The sequence below is a fragment of the Phocoena phocoena genome, chromosome 3, assembly GCF_963924675.1.
Source record: "Phocoena phocoena chromosome 3, mPhoPho1.1, whole genome shotgun sequence".
Classification (NCBI taxonomy): Eukaryota; Metazoa; Chordata; class Mammalia; order Artiodactyla; family Phocoenidae; genus Phocoena; species Phocoena phocoena.
Window position 1 is genome coordinate 30,451,359 of NC_089221.1, and position 18,322 is coordinate 30,469,680.

At 35.8% G+C, this 18,322-nt stretch overlaps 1 protein-coding gene across 1 annotated transcript in view; it reads left to right on the plus strand.

Moving 5' to 3' along the window:
- The first annotated feature begins 8,713 nt into the window (after nt 1-8,713).
- The window catches only part of NIPBL (NIPBL cohesin loading factor), a 190,776-nt gene continuing 181,167 nt past the window's right edge, over nt 8,714-18,322 (plus strand). Inside the window, exon 1 of the mRNA XM_065875684.1 lies at nt 8,714-9,135. The gene's annotated coding sequence lies outside the window, so the exon portion shown is untranslated. The remainder of the gene's footprint in view (nt 9,136-18,322) is intronic.

Consider the following 18,322-nt stretch of genomic DNA (forward strand, 5'->3'; position numbering starts at 1 on the left):
TACATTGTAATCAGAATAATTTCAAACCAGTTTTCCGATGAGCATTTCTTAAACTGAGATTTCACAACCATGATGTTTTTACAGGAATATTATAGGGAGAATTAAAGCCCAAAATATTTAATGTAAACACAAGATTAAACATTGAATCATTATTAATTCTAAACTAAAACAAAATAGACATTAAAAATTTTTACATAACACCTACAAGATGTGCAGTAAGTTCTTCAAATTAAAAATACTTTTGCATATATAAAGTATTGTCAAGTACTTCCATAGCTCTTCTGAATTCATAATAAGCTATTTCTCCTTACATAAAGCAAAAGTTACATAGTTTGTCTGGATATGATCATGAGAAATCAGCTGAATATATTGGAGAAAGCTAATGAATGTTGATGACTGAATTAGGAAGAAGGCAATAGCGAGAAGGCTACACCAGAGAGGTGCTTTAGAAGAGATGCAGAATTCAACAGTGTAAGACCAAAAGAAGATGATAAACTAGAAACATGACTACTAAAGCAATTTGGATTTTGGTGTTGTTTTTTCAAAGAGAAAAAAAATATTTCAAATGTCTCAAGTGCAGCGTTAAAAACAGTATTCATGTGTGGGTATAAATTCCTGACTAAAATGTTGTATTTAATTTTTTTTAGGGAAAGCAAAATTCTTTACTCAGACCTCATTTTGTTCACTGGAAGTCACTGTTTGGGTGCTTTTCTTAATCTGTCACCATTCCCTACTCTGGAATAAGATAAGGTATGAGCTATTTTCTTTCCTTCCTTTGGTTTTATCTTTACAGAGCTTTAGATATTAAATAAAAACTAGGTAAAGCAGAAAAACATACTACGTATTTTAGACTCTGAAATGTTGACTTTGGTGACAAAGTTAATAGTTTTTATTGAATTTTGATGAATTAACCCATTATTATGCTTATCAATAAAAAAATGGTTCATGGCAAAGCTATTGCCACTTTATTAATGAAATTTTTAAAAGATCAGTATAGCATTTTCCATGGGTGAAAACACTAACAAAATTTAAAATATAATTAAAAGGTCAGGCTGTTTATGCATTTTTTAAAAATTAATTAATTTATTTTTGGCTGTGTTGGGTCTTCATTGCTGCGCGCAGGCTTTCTCTAGTTGTGGCGAGTGGGAGCTACTCTTCATTGCAGTACGCGGGCTTCTCATTGCAGTGGCTTCTCTTGTTGCGGAGCACGGGCTTCACTAGTTGTGGCTCACGGGCTTAGTTGCTCCACAGCATGTGTGATCTTCCCAGACCAGGGATAGAACCCGTATCCCCTGCATTGGCAGTTGTATTCTTAACCACTGCTCCACCACGGAAGTCAGTTTATGCAATTCTAATAGCCCATATTTATAGCAACTTATGTGTAAAAGAAGCACATAATTCGTAGTAATACTGGTTGAATTCTTTTTTGGCACTAAAATGTCTCTACAGCTGCTATTAGATGAATTTTACTTATTGGATATTATTGCTGTGATTAACTGATTTGACACCAGATGACAATATATAATGTCAGTATAATGTAGTATTATAAAAGAACTTACAGAGGTTTACAGTCTACCTTCTAGTACTCAATATTAAATGATTTTCTTCTAAGTGCCAGCTCCTTGGATTCAATGGGCTGCATATTGAATTTCTATGACTATTCACATAATATTAATGAAATTAAATCTTTCAACAAGATGTAAGAATGAATACATGCTCCATGTCCTGTGGAGATAGTACGTGTTCAAGAAGTATATTTTTAGAATGAACAAACACATAAGTAAATATACCTATAGCTAAAATCTCCCTGAATCCATTGTCCTTCTATGCTTTGGACAGTATGTTTCCACAAACCTTACAATGAGTAAGCAGCTAGACTACCATTATTTAGTTTATTAAACTAAAATTGTTTGGGCCTTTAAATTTTTTAATTTTAATACAGTTAGCTAACACCCAGCTCTTACAAATTTACTTCGAATAATCATTCTATCGGAGATTTTGAGGTACTTAGAATATATTAAATAAGCTGACAGTACAACTGTCATTTAGCTACTATATTCCTCCAAACATGTCACAAATCAAGGTATTACTTTTTGTTTTGTTTATAAAGGGTAATGGAAACAATTCTATTTTTTATTTTTAAAGTGAAAAATCACCTCATATTAATTCACTGTAATCATTCTTTATTAAAATTTATCCTTTGTTTTTTAGATTATCAAAGTACATACAATTTTAATGTAAGATCAATCTATTTCTGCCAACTTGATCATTTTATAATGTGCCTATTAGAGACTAATTTCAGCTTTCAATAAAAATGGAATTATTAAGAAATGGTTTACTGTTACATCTAGTGAGTAATTCATCATGGCCCTAGGTACTATTTTCTTTGGTTTTCCATCTTAGGTTATAATACCGAGACATTTCCACTTTTATATTTCTACTTGAATTGCTTCTGCTTAATGGTTAATAAGCTTTGCTTTGTTCTGATCCACCTAAGTTTCACCACCTATAGTAGAAAGGAAACCAATGTTATTTTGCGTATTTTACTCATTTAGTTTTTAACATGTTTTTAAAGAATTCTCTTTTATGCTACACATTCTTCGCAAGGCTGCCCTTAACTTAAGCATAAGTGTTTCCTTTCAGTTTGCTTCCTGCAACGTAATTTTGACAGAATTGTCACCCTATCCACATCTGATACATTGGTAGCCTTCTTAGCCTTCTACTTGGCTTTTTGGTAGACTAAACTGAACAGCTGCCACAACAAACTCACAACAGGAAGTCATGTGGTCTTTCTTTACACTCCTATCTTTCAGGACTGACTTGGCTCCCTCTGCTGGTTAGTAATATAATTCCTTTCTTAGTTCAATAGGGTACATATTGTATTGGTGAAATATTTGGGGTGAATAAGCTTTGGTTCAATAATTGAGTTTGAGATTCTCATGTCAGTTCTCTAGAAAATTTTGTGTTTAGCTAAGGTTTTAATCAAACTAGGCCTTAAACATCTATAATCAAAAGGGAGCTGGTATCATATGTCTGGAAAAAAACCTTTCATTAATGCTCACCAACATTACAATACTGAAATCTATACTGAAATAAGGTGAAATGGTAATGAAATGTTTAAATTTTTCAAAATGCCTAATTTTATTAAAACATTTCAGTATAACATAATCCTCATTTTCTGTTTGGTAGGTAGTTTTCATCCCACTGATCACAGTATATTGCCTCCCTTTTAATTCTATACACAATTCTCTCATTTTAAAATTTCCCTTTTAAATTCTGTACACAGTTTTAAGTACATTTATTTAAATACATAGATGAGCTAGATGGCAAATGAAAGTTAACTATTTACTTAAAGTTAAGAAATTATTATTTACTTTGGCCAGAGAGAAAAACCTTATTGAAAGTTTGTTATTTTTCAGGAGTTTCATTTTCAGGGAATAACTTGTTCGTATGATAATCACTTTGTGAAGGTAGCAGTTTGCTTTGCACTCCTATGACTAGTTAATATCTGTTTTGAGATTGAAGGTTAGGTGGGAAGAAACAGAAAAACATTTTTTGCCTTTTATTTATTATTCTGCTGTATTGGGCATCTGAGATTAGAAAATGCGCTACAACAAATCAGTAAGAAAATAGTTATGGACCTAAACACACCAAATTTAGCTCCACTAGGAAAATAATTCCTTCTCACAACTTCAACCAAATTTGATGTTTCCATTGATACATAGTTTATTACCTACCTCTTACCTTAAGATCACCTTTCTGTAACCAATATCAAACTTCTCTAAAATATCCTAGTGCCTCCTCTAAAATTCCTCACTATTTCATAGGCAATCAGAACTTTCTAGCATTTTTCTTTTTCATTTTCTAAGGGGGGAAGTAAAGGAAAATCTGAACGGTAGATAAAACGCTACTTTTTCTGGCCTATACCCAGAATAAAAAATATATTTTACAAGGTAACCCAGCACATGCACACACATAAATGGAATGAATGTTTATAAATACAGACTTTACCATGTGTGATGTACTCTTAGATTTTCTATTCTTTCCTCTATTTCAAATAAAAAACGCTAGTCTCAACCCATTGAATTTATTTCATGACCCATAATGGTACATGACCCAGTTTTAAAACACTGGTCTAGAGGAGGTGCTTTGAAATGTGCATGATAAGCACTCCCTTCATACCTATTTTAGATGTTAAGTTTTTAATGGATTTTGTATTTTTCCTTCATTGATAAAATCTTTTTTTAAACAGTGTCGTTCCAGATTAGTTTAGTATTAAAATGCGTGTAGAGTTTAATTCTCTGGTTCACATTCAGCATATGCATAGGTTCCATTAAGATGAGGCTTTCATGATGATTTAATGACCCTAAATAATTTTATATTGAATTTATATTTCAGAAGTGCACTTTTTGAGGGCCCTACAGTAATGCAATGCACAGTGAAACTTGCAATGTAGTATAACACAGAACTAGTCGCTTTGATCCAGGAACATAAGGCATAGCTACACAAAAATATAAACAACAATATAGGAAAGTCACAGGATTATAAATGGATAGCATGAATAATAAAATCTATGAATTTAGAGAAAATCCTTAATTAGAGGCGAGAAGGATTCATGAAAAGACAAAGCCTGTCCTCCAAGGCCAACATGAACTAAGTCATTCAGGGGAAAAACAATTCATTTCTATCATCTTAACAAAAATCGATAAGATATGCTGAATAACCTTCATAAACACTATCACAAATTTGATAAAGGTATTTACTTTGAGAACTTGAAATAGAAACATTTACAGACTATTTGATATTTTTGTAGCTCACCCTCAAATGAACATCTATAATTAATACTTTGTCAAAGTTTAAGATAAAAACATTCCTAAAAGTAACTTTAATTATCCGATATGTGAAATAATTTTGGTAGTTTGAAATAATCTATGAAACGTATATACACTATATGTCTATTTTTTCAAAATCTGTTCCTGTAAGTTAATTTTATCACTAACAAATGATAAAACTGGTAGAAAAAATGAGAAGAAAACTATTTTCTAAAATTTTTTATTCCTATCATTTTATGGCAAATTGTATTTATCTTAAAGAAAAATATTTTCACTAAAATAATTCATAATTTGCCAATTGTACCAATTCCTGTTGATGACATTCAGTAGTTAATACTTAAAATCCATTTTAAAATATTTTATTAAATCTTTTGCCATTTATTGATCAAGAATACATACGGGAATATCCAGGAATCTCCTTGGCAAATAAAATGAGTAGTGCAACCCAGTACTTAAAGCGAGGAGGCAATATAAGGTCAGATTAAAGGTTTACTGAGTTACCCTACAAACTAAGAATTGATACATCAATGATCTAACAATGAAACATAAGCCCACCATAAATCAACTGATTTTGGACATAAAGGTTTTAACATGTAAGAGCAAAATAAATAGATGGTGGTGAGGAAAATAATTATTAAGCAAAAAGACCCCCAAAAAACAAACACCAAGAAACAATGAAATAGAGAAAACACTAAGATTATATTAATAGTCTACACAAGATCTCAACTTGGATACTTAAATTTAGGCAAGCAAAACACTTGATTTAATGGATAAATATCCTGATATGCATTGAAACAATTTCATTATTTCTATGATTTGGAAAAAAATTGGTATAAACTATATACAAGTTAAAACACTTAAAGGCAGGGACCCTGTCTATTTTTAATTCACTAATGTTTAGGAGGTGCCTATTGTAAAGCTAATTATAGCACCTAGTTAAGTCCTTAATAAATAAATGAGAGAAGAAACTAAAAAATATCTAAAATTTTAAATTAAATGCTACAATAATGCCAAGAATTTCGTTACCTGGACATGCAAAATTATCAGCTTACCAGTAACATTTAAGGAAGTATATAAGAAGATAATGGTGCTTCTCTAAGCAAACTGAAATATTAGTATTTTGAAAATGAACAAAAAACATATTCTAAACCATCTATATATTAAAGCTATTCTTTAAGATTAAAAGGTACACTTATAATGAACAAGCGGATTTACTAAACAGTGTCTAATTAATTGTATTAATGGTTATAAAATACCTTTTCTTGTCCAAAAATTCCATACATGAAATATGATTATTTGTAATATCACTGCCAAAGGCTTATAGCATAGTTGTTAGTTTCCTGGCATTTGTATTTTAATTTAAAAGCCCTGTTTATCCAACCACTAGAAAATAAAAATTCTCAATTTGTTTCAGTTTTCAAAAATCATTTATCAATTAATTTATTGGTATACCTGGTGCTTATCATAAAGTAAGTAAATGTAAATGAACAGCAAACTAAGAGGTGGATTAAAACATCCACACTAAGCCTGACCTCAGCATTCACTGAACCTTTTCTTCAGAAGGAAACTGTAAAAATAAATCTCACTAGCGTTGGCTTTGCTTGACAGCATAATTGAGTAGTAACCAAAGTAGCCATATGTGGTCCTTTAAGCCTCAGAAACACAGCACCTTTTGAATCTTTGCGCCAGGCACACATTTTGTGCCCGATAGATACTTGCTGAATGAACTTTTACAGTAGTGCTGGGTTTGGGCTAAACCAACCAAATTTTCAGACTTTAATTTAGTGATTAAATGATTAAACGATTTTGCAAGAAAGAGGACAGACTGGATGAAGAACGCAGGTTGTCATTCAGGAAGAGAGCAAAGCTAACTGCCCCAGTATGCATACGATCATATAATCCAATAATGCACTGTCCTCTAGCAAGCCCATTTACAGAAACCCCAAAACAAATAATTATCACAGTTTGTGGGCTTCTGGTGTTGTTGTGGACGGCTTTCAATGTCTACAAGTAGTACCGTTTCCTAGAACTTTGTAATAAACTTGCATTTTTTTCCCTAGGGTTTTTTTTTTTCCCCACAAATCTTTCATAAAGTTCTCTGTAGTGTGTAAGTATATACATATGTAAGGGACAGAGTTCAGAAACTGGTGTATTGTGTGGGTGGGGTCAGGGCCCTTACAATCGTCATTCATTCATTAACCAAATATTAAGCATCTACTGTGTCAGGAATTATTTTCTCCACAAAACAACAGTGGAGGAAAGAAAAAAAAAACCTCGCCCTCCCAGAGCTTACGTTATTCTATTGGTTAAAACAGATAACGAGATAAACATGTAAGATATGTAGAACGCCTGAAGGATAAAAATGGGGAAAAGGTACCGGGAACTTGCAGTTTAAAGAGTGGCCACGGAGCCCCGAGGACACAGTTGCGCAAAATCCTGAAGGTGAGGCAGCAAACTCTGTGGTCCTTGGGGAAAGACCCTGGCCGGAGGAAAAGCCAGGACAGACGTCCTGCCTGCAAGGCGGCCGAGGAAGCCTGCCCCGGCCCCACCGCGCGCACCGCCTTAGGCCGCGGTCAAGGCTTTGGCTTTTACTCCCAGCTAAACAATGGCAGGGTCTAGAGTCAAGGAGTGACAAGATCTGATTTAGTCCTTCGAGTGATGTGAGGCAAAAGGAATAAATAACCTGTGGGGAAAATTTTCCTATTTAAGCGTACCGGTACATATGCATATATAATTAACATACCATTTAAGTAAACTCATGAAAATATAACACAAATTCCGTCCCGTTTGAGTAAAATTAGCTTACCTATGCACTTTTTACCTGAAGAATAGCCCCCTTTTAATGTACAGAAGTAAACTTAATAGTGACCTGTACGGTAAAGTTATTTCACGTGTTTCAGTCAGAGACTACAGGAGGCTTGGAACTGTACACACAAGCACATTTATACTCCAGCCTTGGCCAGTACCTCACTGTTTCGAACGTAAAGGAAAACGAAGTCTGAAATCGTCTGGCCCCAGGCCCCCCCGCGGCCCGCACTCCGCCGGCTCTCCCCGCGTGCTCGGCTCCACCCACACCTAGAGGGGGGCACGGACTGGCTCCTCGCTCGAACAGCGTCGCCTATAGGCCCTTCTCCCGACTGCTAGGCAAGAGCCAAAACCACAGGCAACAAAATGCAAGACCAGAAAAGACCACGTATTTCCAGAAATATATGCATCACAAACATGGTTCCATTTCAATCCAGCTGAGAATCTTCGTCTCCTCCACGCGTTGCGTTCTCACTCCTCAGAAATAATGCAGAGACTGGCGTAAAGTCTGGCCTCTCAAAAGGAGAGAAAGGTGTACAATACGATACATCCATCCACCCGGCTGCAAGGACACCATTTAAAAAATGCTCGGTCGCCGTCGGATCGCGGGCGTCCTCTACGTGGCCGCCCCGAGCTCGGCTCCCGAGAGCTAAAGACGAACAGCTGGGGCGGCGTGCGCGAGCTGCGAGACGGTCCGGGCCTGAGCGCCCCCCACGCACGCTACCACCACCGAACTCGGGCCCCGCTCCGGTCGGCCTCCAGGAAAATAAAGACCGGGAAGACCCGGCCCGCCCGTGCCGCAGCGAAAACGCCGCTCCGCAGGATCGACACTAAAAGGCAACATCCACAGCCGCCCTGAGGAGAAAGGCTCAGAGGAGAGCCGCCGCCGCCTTGCTGCCGGCCGCCGCCCGGCCCCGGGTGCGGTGCGGAGCGGAGCGGGCCGTGCGGTGCAGCGCAGCCGAAGACGCGAACCGAAGTGGCGGCGGCGGCGCGGCGGTGGCGGAAGTGGAGTGGGGAAGAGGGGGTGGTTGTTAGTGTTTGGCGCCGGCGGAGGGAGTCATTCCTGCAGCTGCACTTCCGGTCGGCATTTTGTTCTGAGAGGGAGAGACGAAACGAGAGAGACACACACACAGGGCTCCTTCCCCCCCCGCCCTCCCCCCCCTCCCTCCGTCGGTACCGACTCACCCGACACCACCAAGCCGCAGGGAGGGACGCCCCCGCCGACTGGAGGATTGGTTCCCGGGCCGGCGGCGATGCCCCCCCGGTAGCTCGGGCCCCCGGTCGGGTGTTTGTGAGTGTTTCTATGTGGGAGAAGGAGGAGGAGGAGGAAGAAGAAGCAGCGATTTGTCTTCTCGGCTGGTCTCCCCCCGGCTCTACATGTTCCCCGCACTGAGGAGACGGAAGAGGAGCCGTAGCCACCCCCCCTCCCGGCCCGGATTATAGTCTCTCGCCACAGCGGCCTCGGCCTCCCCTTGGATTCAGACGCCGATTCGCCCAGGTAAATTCCTGCTCTTTATTTCGGCGGCGGCGGCGGCGCCAGGTCCTCAGCGTCTCTCCTCCTCGCTCCCCTCCCCGCCGTTTCCTTAGCGGCCCCAGGTCTCCTCCACGGGCGAGTCTAGAGTTCGCTCCTCTCTGGTGGCAGCCGCCCTGGGTGGCGGTGGTTTGGTACCCTCTCCCGGCCGGCTCCGGTGGCGGGGACTGGGCTCCTGCCGGGCGGCCGGGGAGGCGTAGGCCCGGCGGAGAGTGCAGGCCGCGGGCCAGCGGAATCTACTTGAGCTCGGGGATTAGGAGAGCTTCGGGCTGAGCGGAGCTACTGCTGGTCGGTGACAGGCCTTGCCCGGGAGAAGAGCCGTAGCTAGTGAGGAGGCGGAAACAATACAACTAACAGCAAATGTGCCTTGACCGTCCCCATATTTACAACTTTCCTGGTCCGGGAGTGGGGAACGTCCCAGTGAAACAAACAACCCCCCTTCTTCCCCCTGTGACCCCATGAAGGGAGGAAGTAGTTTCAGTTAGTGAGACAAATGTAAATACTCAGACACGGATCCAGTGGTAATTCTTTTCCTGTGTAAAACTTGTTTGGACGTTGGAAAGTTAATAAAGACTCATTTTCTTTTTAAAAAGAATTAAGTCGTCCACATGAATATTTCATATAGGAACCCGTAGTGTGGTAGACAACTGCATATGACCCCCACCCACGCAAAGAGCTTTTATGTTGCTGTTTGACTGTGTTGCACATGGACTTTTTATTCAAAGACAAGTATAAAGTACTTGACAGGTTTACCCTGCCACTTTATATTTGTGTGCGTTGTATAAGGACAGTTTTAAACGACTATACATAACACACTTAGGTACTTCCTGATCTAAACGTGTAGAAGCTTAAAAAAGATTTTTTAAATGTTCTGAGAATTGTTCTGAGATACAGGTACAACCAATTTTCTTTAGAAGGATGGAAATTAAGTTATGCTTAAAATCCCTGGGAGGTTTAAAAAAAATGTAGAAGGTGCCATCCTTTCATGTCAGGGCAGATCTTCTTGAGGTCCCAGGATTGTCATTGGCTGTTTGTGCCCATGATGTTTGACTGTGTAATGAGAGAGGTGTCATTTTAATAGGTCAAATGTATCTGTAAATGCTGGAGAAAAAGATCAGTTCTGTCTTAAATTCTAGTTCACAAATAAGTTAAGTGTTTAGGTCTTGCTTATGGAGGCGTTGGTAATGTAGGTTGGCATAAAGGAAAAACCAGTTTAAAAGTCCTCAGCCATACAAGTTGCACAGAAAAATAAATGTACCTGGGTTAGACTGATGTGATACTTTGTCTCATAGTCACTGAAGGAAACCTTTCATTGCTTAAAATGAAGCAACACTGATCAAAAAAGTCCCTTGTTTTATTAGTGGGTGTTAACATTGGTTCGAATTTTTTGTGTCTCATTGAATTATTATTGTCATTGTAGAAGTAACTTTTCTGAAGGTTGTTCTTGAGTTTGGCCCTCTGCTTAAAATAAATTGTTCCACATTTCCTGCAAACGTATGGATAAATGTTAAAAAGAGTGAAGTTAATATAGCTGTCACGTACGAGGCATGTTTTTAATGCTATAAATCCGTGTAGTAGTCAGTAGCGTGTCCGTGATTTGTATTGGTCAGGGAGCAGTTTGAATTTTAAAAAGCCTGAAGCTCCTGCTGAGCCCCAATCCCGGCCTCCCTCCCTCCCACTAATCTCCCATTCCTGTCTTTGTGCTGCCTGCTCCTGTTAGACACTGTTTGCTACAGGGCCTCAGGCCTACACTGGGTGGGGGGCACGCTAATGGGGGCTGGGGAAGGGGGGGGGGAAATACAGAAGGTAGGAACAGTTCACTTCTTAAGTGGAGGATTTGGGGGTGGGAGGCGGGGTAAGGGCTTCAATGTAAATGTTTAAAAGGCCCTTATATGAACCTGCGATTGTCTTTACAACTTAAAATACTGAGACCTATGTCAAGGGATGAACATACTTCTAAAGTGGAAAGAGGAGTTCTGCTTGCTTAGTTTTCATTAGCAGGAACAACTTATGTTTAGCGTTTTATATAGTTAAAGGGAGCTTTCTTACACAGATGTTTAAATCAGTATATTAGATATCTATTTATGTGACTGATTTTTTATTGTGACTTTGGAATTAAAGTGAATTAGTTCTTATCAGACCCTATTTTCCTAATTCTACATATTTAGTAATCTGTAAGTAATATAGGTTGTGTGATAGCTTTCGTTCAGATACCATAAATATTTCTTTAAATTACATTGAAAATATTTTTTGTTTAGTCCAAACCGATTAAATAGATTATTTTTAAAGGAGACATTGTGAAACTTGAGTAAAACCTAAACTTGAACTTTACATTTTTGATAACTTGGTTGGAAGGAATAATTTGTGTTTCCCTAGAGATTAGGAATAGTCTGCTCTACCTCCCCTGTATTGGTCGGGATAGTCACCAGTGGCTAATCTTGTATTTCCATTTTTTTTTTTTAAATTCAGCGAAAGGAAACAACTATAAGTGTTCCAGAAATCTTATAATGCTGGTTATATTATAGGATAAATATTTCATAATATACTTAGAAGAAATTTCAACAGTATGGTTTATTGTTTCTTTTGAGTCTGCAGAGTTACCAGTAACTTATAATAATTACTTGAAAAGAAAGTAGTTTTAAAGTATATTGTGAAAGTCTAGTAAATCAAATTAAAGTTGAATAGTAAATAATTCTAGTGTTTTGAGATGAGTATATTGGATGCTTCCTTTTGAAAGCCATTCAACAAATTTGTTTACTAAAGTTATTCGAAAGCCTTTTGAACCTGTGCTACGGATCATTATTAATACCGTCCACCTTTAAGAAGAAAAGAGTTATCTTCGAAGAAAGACTATTTCAGATTCTCTTTGGGGATGAAAAGTGAAAGTTTTCAGTATGGTAGTAAGCCTAGTTTTGATTTTCTGCATAATGATCATTATTAAATTTCAAAAATATTATGAGCAAAGCTGTACCAATTCAAACATGAAGTTTTATTTATTTGGAGCCAGGCTACCCAACTCAAACATGTATTTTCTAAGCCTTCCTAAACTAATTTCATATTTAATTTTTTGGTACCAATTCATCATCAGACTGCTGTAGAAACATTTGAACCCATCTGTGTTATATTTTGACATACTCTACTATGGTATTTTTACTCTCCCAAAATAAGGTGTAAAAATTAATAATAAAGAGTAAATAAAAACTAAAGAGTTTGTGTTTTACACAGTTTCATTTAACTTTCCGCACTCTTGCTTATTAGGAAAAGCATAATTTATAAGTAATTCTGAAATTTTTAAAATAAGGTAAGATTTCAGTTTTATATAAAGTGACTGGGAAGACTGAGGTAAATAAAAATTCTTTTCATAGAAATGTAACTTCAATTCCGTTTATCACATTTATTTGCCAAAAACGAATAGGATATTACTGACTAGGAACTTTATAGAAGCCTGGTAATTAAGTGTTTAGTTGACATCTTTAATATCTGAGCATACTAAGTTGGCTTTGGTGGTAATGTATGGTCTTATGTTGCTTTTAAAAATCATTTAAAAATATACTTTTTGAACAAAGTTTTTTTCTGTTTTTAGCAGATGTCAATAATTATTCTCTGTATTTTTAAGTCAGTCCTTTTTCAGGGTGACCTGAGTTCATTCATAAATATTCTCATTTCCCTGCAAGGTAAATGACCAGCGTGATTTCCATTTTTTGATGAAAAACTCAGAGGCCACATGAGTTGTAGAGATTCATGTAGTGACTCAGTGGGAGATTAGGTATTCTCTGACTCTTAGTAGTTTCTTATTAGATTATGTTGCTGTAAGAAACCTGTGAGCTTTGGTCATGAAGCTAGGTATTGCTCAGTGCCAACACTGATACCATTTGTGATTTTTTTCAATTATCTGAGTCCAAGGTGCTTTTCTCATTTCCATAGAGAGATATGATACTTGTCTTTTGGTTGTATTTTCCTGGTATGAAAATAGTACTTTTACATTAGAAATCTTGACCTTGTGTGTATATATTTGGTGTTCAGGTGATTAAGTTTATTTACATATGTCCCTCTTCAGGAGTGTAAGTGAATTAGCTGTATGTGTAGTAAATAATGACTCCTTAAAGTTTTATTCTTATTCTGTTTTTTAACTACTAGAGTGGAATTTTAGTGTTTCTAATTGATTTAAATGCGATTTTAAACACCAAGTCTGCAGTCAGTTTTAATGAATTGAGTTTTGTCAGATTGCATTATGTTATAAGGCAGGTTTCTTTCTATTCCCAAAGTGATATTACTAGGAGAGATCATTTCTTGATACAGCATTGCCAGCTAGGTAAGATTTTGAGGGCTTATTATTTGCCAGGAATTGTGTTAACGTGTGTATGCCCCCCCCAATATTATCTCATTTAATTCTTCTAACAGGCTCCTGAAATAGAAACAATTATCATCCACAATTTACAGATGAAGAAACTGAGGCTGAAAATGTCAGAAAACTGTCTATTGTCTTATTAGTATGATCAGTCTGATTTATATTTGTTCTTAAGGACTTAGGATTCCACATTTCTAGTTTTAGTAAATTCTTAATCATTATCCTTTAGTTGCTCAGTTGAATCAATACTTAAAAGTCATGTAGTCAAGGAAATTATGTACTTTAGGCAAAGAACTAAAATAGAATCTAGACTATATATGCTATATATATTAATAATAATTTCAATAATTTTGAAGCCAGCACATCTTTACTGTCTTACATTTTAATTTTGAGTTTGTTAATCTGAATTTTTTACTTCTTTTAAGTTTTTTATATTGAGTTGAAACTGTCAAAGCATCTTTTTAGAAAGGGAAAATTGAGCTTTAGGGTGATTTTATTCATAGAAATGTATATGACCAATTTGTATTGTAGTAGATGAATCTATAAATTAGTATGACTGGTACTTTTTAAAAATTCCAGTATTTATATAGCCAAAGAATGTGGATTGTTTTGAAGTTCTCAGCTTGGGAAGTTGTGCACTTATTCCAGAGCTGTTGCCATTACATACACTCTTATGGGGACTCTTTTAGTGAATACCTTTATAGACCTTGAGCTAGTATTTTTTTCTCATTCTTAATGGCATACATTTATCTTCAGGGGTGAATTTGAATTTAGAGACAGTAAAAAAGTAATTTAGAACTTAGTTTAGGAAAGCTAAGATTTAAGATCTTTTTTGTGTCAGGCATTGTGTTGAGTGCCTTACATTTGTAATATGTAATATTATTGAGTGATTCCCATGTGCCAAAAACTGTGCCAGGAGCTTTATATGGATTTTCTCAATTCTTCAAGGTATAGTATGAGTTTGAGTTTGGTTATATTTATTACTGTAAGGTATTTGAGAAAACTGAGATATAGAATGATTAAGTGACTAAGGTCACACAGCTAACAAGTGGAAGAAAGTGGAGAAAGGACTCTGGAGTTGATGCTTCACCCACCAACCTTAACCACTACACTGTTTATCGTGATTACCTCCCAACTATCCAATGAGGTTAGTGATAATGTTCTCGTTTTACAGACAAGGAAGTTGAAGCTCATCATGTTTAATAACCTGTCCAAGGTGGCAATTCTAGCAAGTGTTAGAGATAGGATCCCAACTCAAATATGTCTAATTCTAAAACTTCTATTCTTTCCATTCTGCCACTCTGTCTCTTCAAGATTTATAATACTTTTGTTTGTTTTTTTTTTTGATAAAAAGAGTAGGCTTGATTATAAAGTAGTGAGACTTGTTTTTCTTGTGTGGCTTATAAAGCTATCCTATGGCTTAAAAAGAGGAATTCTAAAGTTTTTTGGTCAGTTATAGCTGATACATTATCTGATTACAGTCTTTTAAAACACACCTTGTTAACTTTACACTATACAAAATGTTCCTATGTACAGATGTGCATTTAAATAGAATATTGATGTTAAATATAATGCATGCTGTATTTTTTGAAAGTGTGGAAAAGCCACTTTATTTTCATAATATTGTGATTCTTGAATTATTTTTTATAAAAACATTAAGCATTAAAAATATTCTCAAGAGTACAGTAAATTTTTAACATAATTAATGTAGGTAAATTTTTTTGCCATCTTACGTTTGTGTAACATTTAACATGATATAGCAAACTCTTAAAAAATTTCTTTTGTATGTATTTGCCTTTTGGCAGAAAGGAAAAACTTTTAACAGGATGGAAAAACATGGAATTAGCAAACTGATTAATTTATTTATTTAAATAATTTTGTATACTTTTACCTCTCCTGAGAAATTCAGAAGCTGTGACATAATTTTGAAATACTGGATTCCTTTTTGTTAGAATGGACACATTTGGGTCACTTATATTCTCAATTCTTTAGTCTTGTGCCAATAAAATGCATGTGTACTTCATAAGTACTGTTTTTTAAAAATAGTCATTGATTCTAGATACCTTAAAAACTAACAGTGCTTGAAACACTAATGAATTATTAAAATTCAAACTATAGTTTACTGTAAAAATATTAATATTTATGATGGTATATTTAATTTCTTTATTTACAAACAAACAAGTCCTTGAAATTAGTCCTAGAAAGGAAATAGGAGGTTTTTCAACACTCAGTTTTCTCAACGCTGCTACTTGGCAACCCGTTCAGGATTTTATTTTATTTGTTGTTTTGCTTGGTTTTTTCCTATATTTGCTATGTTTTATTTTATTTGGTTTTTTTTTAATTGAAGTATAGTTGATTTACAATATTGTATTAGTTTTAGGTGTACACCATATTGATTCAGTATTTTTGCAGATTATATTCCATTATAGGTTATTATAAGATAATGGTTATAATTCCCTGTGCTATCCTGTATATCCTTGTTGCTTATCTATTTTAACCCTTTCAGGATTTTAAAATCTGCTTTTAGCTTTCTTTGTCTGATAGGATTGCCAGTTTCTACGTAAAGAAATTGATGATCTGAGTATAGGCTATACATAATTTAGTTTTTCTTTGGTAATGACCAAATTGAAAATTTACATGGGTATATATTGGCCCTAACTCCCATTAAAAAAAAGTACTGTTCTTAAAAAATTGTTGCACATAACATAATCTTTTTCCCAGAGTTCTGCCTATGTCTCAGAAAACTCTTAAGGTTAAAAGTTGAAATGTAATGGCCTAAAAGCTACTGCTATCATTTTTTTCCCTTTGAGAAAAGAATTAAGAATCCAGTATTCATGCTGTAACCTACTCCAGGTTATCCTGAAAGACATATATGGAATATGCTTTTTATTTAACTCTACTAATACTCTGTTTCCCTTATGTATCTCTTTCTCTCTCTGTCAGTGTCCAATCTTTACCTTCCCCCCAAGCAAATTTTTACACAGCTTGGTGAATATAGGTGGTATTTTTAATGTTAATGAAACCTAGAGCAGTTTAAAAGGCCTCAGATTCTGAGATCTTCATAAGTTCAAAATATTGCTGGTGAAAAAGCATTGACACTAACTGTGAAAATGTATACTAGGGTGGCATTCTTACTTTGTTCTGGAGGGTGTGTTACCTTCTCAAAACGTCAGCTCAAGGACCAGAAATTTTTTTTTAAGGAGAAAGAAAGCATGGCCTTTTTTGTTTAAGTTTCCCTGGCCATTTAATTTCATAGCATTTGTCAGTTTATTGCTTATACCTCTTGATAAAATAATTTATTCCTATGTTTTTCAGACATACTAAACCACCAGCTCTATGAGAGCAAGGAGACATTTTCATGTTTATGTCTGTAACACCATTGCAGTGCTTGTCCTGTGCTATAGGTATTCATTACATTTTTATTGAACTGATTAATTAGAATTAAACTATGTGATAGTATTTACATATATCCCAATCAATACATACATCACATAACTTATGTATTAAAAGAATCAAAGAAAAACTTAAAACAGTTATTTTTTTAGCTGTTAAGATTGTAAAGCATAGGAAGGAGCTTTTGTTTTGCTCACTTGGGCAGTAGAATTGAGAGTAAGATACTGGGATTTATTGTAAGAGGGAAAGTATCTAAATACTTTGTTCTAAGCTTGAGATTGATTTATTGTAGTTTTTGTTTTCTTTGCTAATTTAAGTATTATATATAATAACAATTTAGATAATTAGAAATACATTACAGCACATTAAAAATGCTGTTTAAATATAATAGTGATATGGTGACTGAATTTTTTTTAAGTAAGGCTTATTGAGGTGTAATTTACACTGTAAAATTCACTATTGCCGTTGTACAGTTTGATGAGTTTTGACAAACATTATCTTGCAACTGCTGCCTTAATCAAGACATATAATATTTCCATCACCCCCCAAAGTTCCCTTATATCCTTTTGTAATCAGTTTCCTACCCCTAGTCTAGCCCCTGGCAGCCAGATCTAATTTCTGTCCCTGTAGTTGTGTATTTTCTAGAATGTCACATAAATGGAATCATACTTATATAGGCTTCTGGGTCTAGTTTCTTTCACTTAGCATAAGGCTTTTGAGATCCATCCATGTTGTTGCCTGTATTAGTAGTTTGTTGGTATCTGAATTTTGAAATTGAATTTGATATACTCTTTAACTTTGGTACTACCCTGTCAAAAAATATTTTGAATAGTTTTAGATATTTGTCTCAGATTTTGCAGCTGCTTTATTATTGGACATAATTTTACTTGCCCATGTTTACCCCTCAACTCCAAAAATCTTGTAATTTACATTACTGTTGAGTGGCATGCATTTATACTAGTCAATTCTGTTAGGTTAGATGCTCTACCAAGTAGGTAAAATAGACATTGCCCTCTTTTTCATCATAATTAAAATAGGTAGCATTGTGTATTTTGAACATACAGCACATAGAAACTGGAACAATGGTGCAGTGATAACTTATCCAGAAATTGAGTTTACACTTTAGTATAAAACTGCTGTTTATACTAAAGATAGAGCATAGGTTATAGTGAAGAACAGTCATCGCTTCTCCTCTAATCCTTAAAGTTAGAGAAGTAGTGCTATTTCCTGAAAGTTGGGGCAGATAATGATGAAAGTTATTTTGTTTGACCACCTATTTTGTTCCCCCTCCCTCCTCCCTTTTTGAAACCGCTTTCTCTCTTGGGTGCAAGGATATCAGTCTCATTTGTAGACTCTTTTTGCTAGCTCTTCCATCTCTGCGCACTCCTTAAATATTGGTATTCCCAAGGTGGT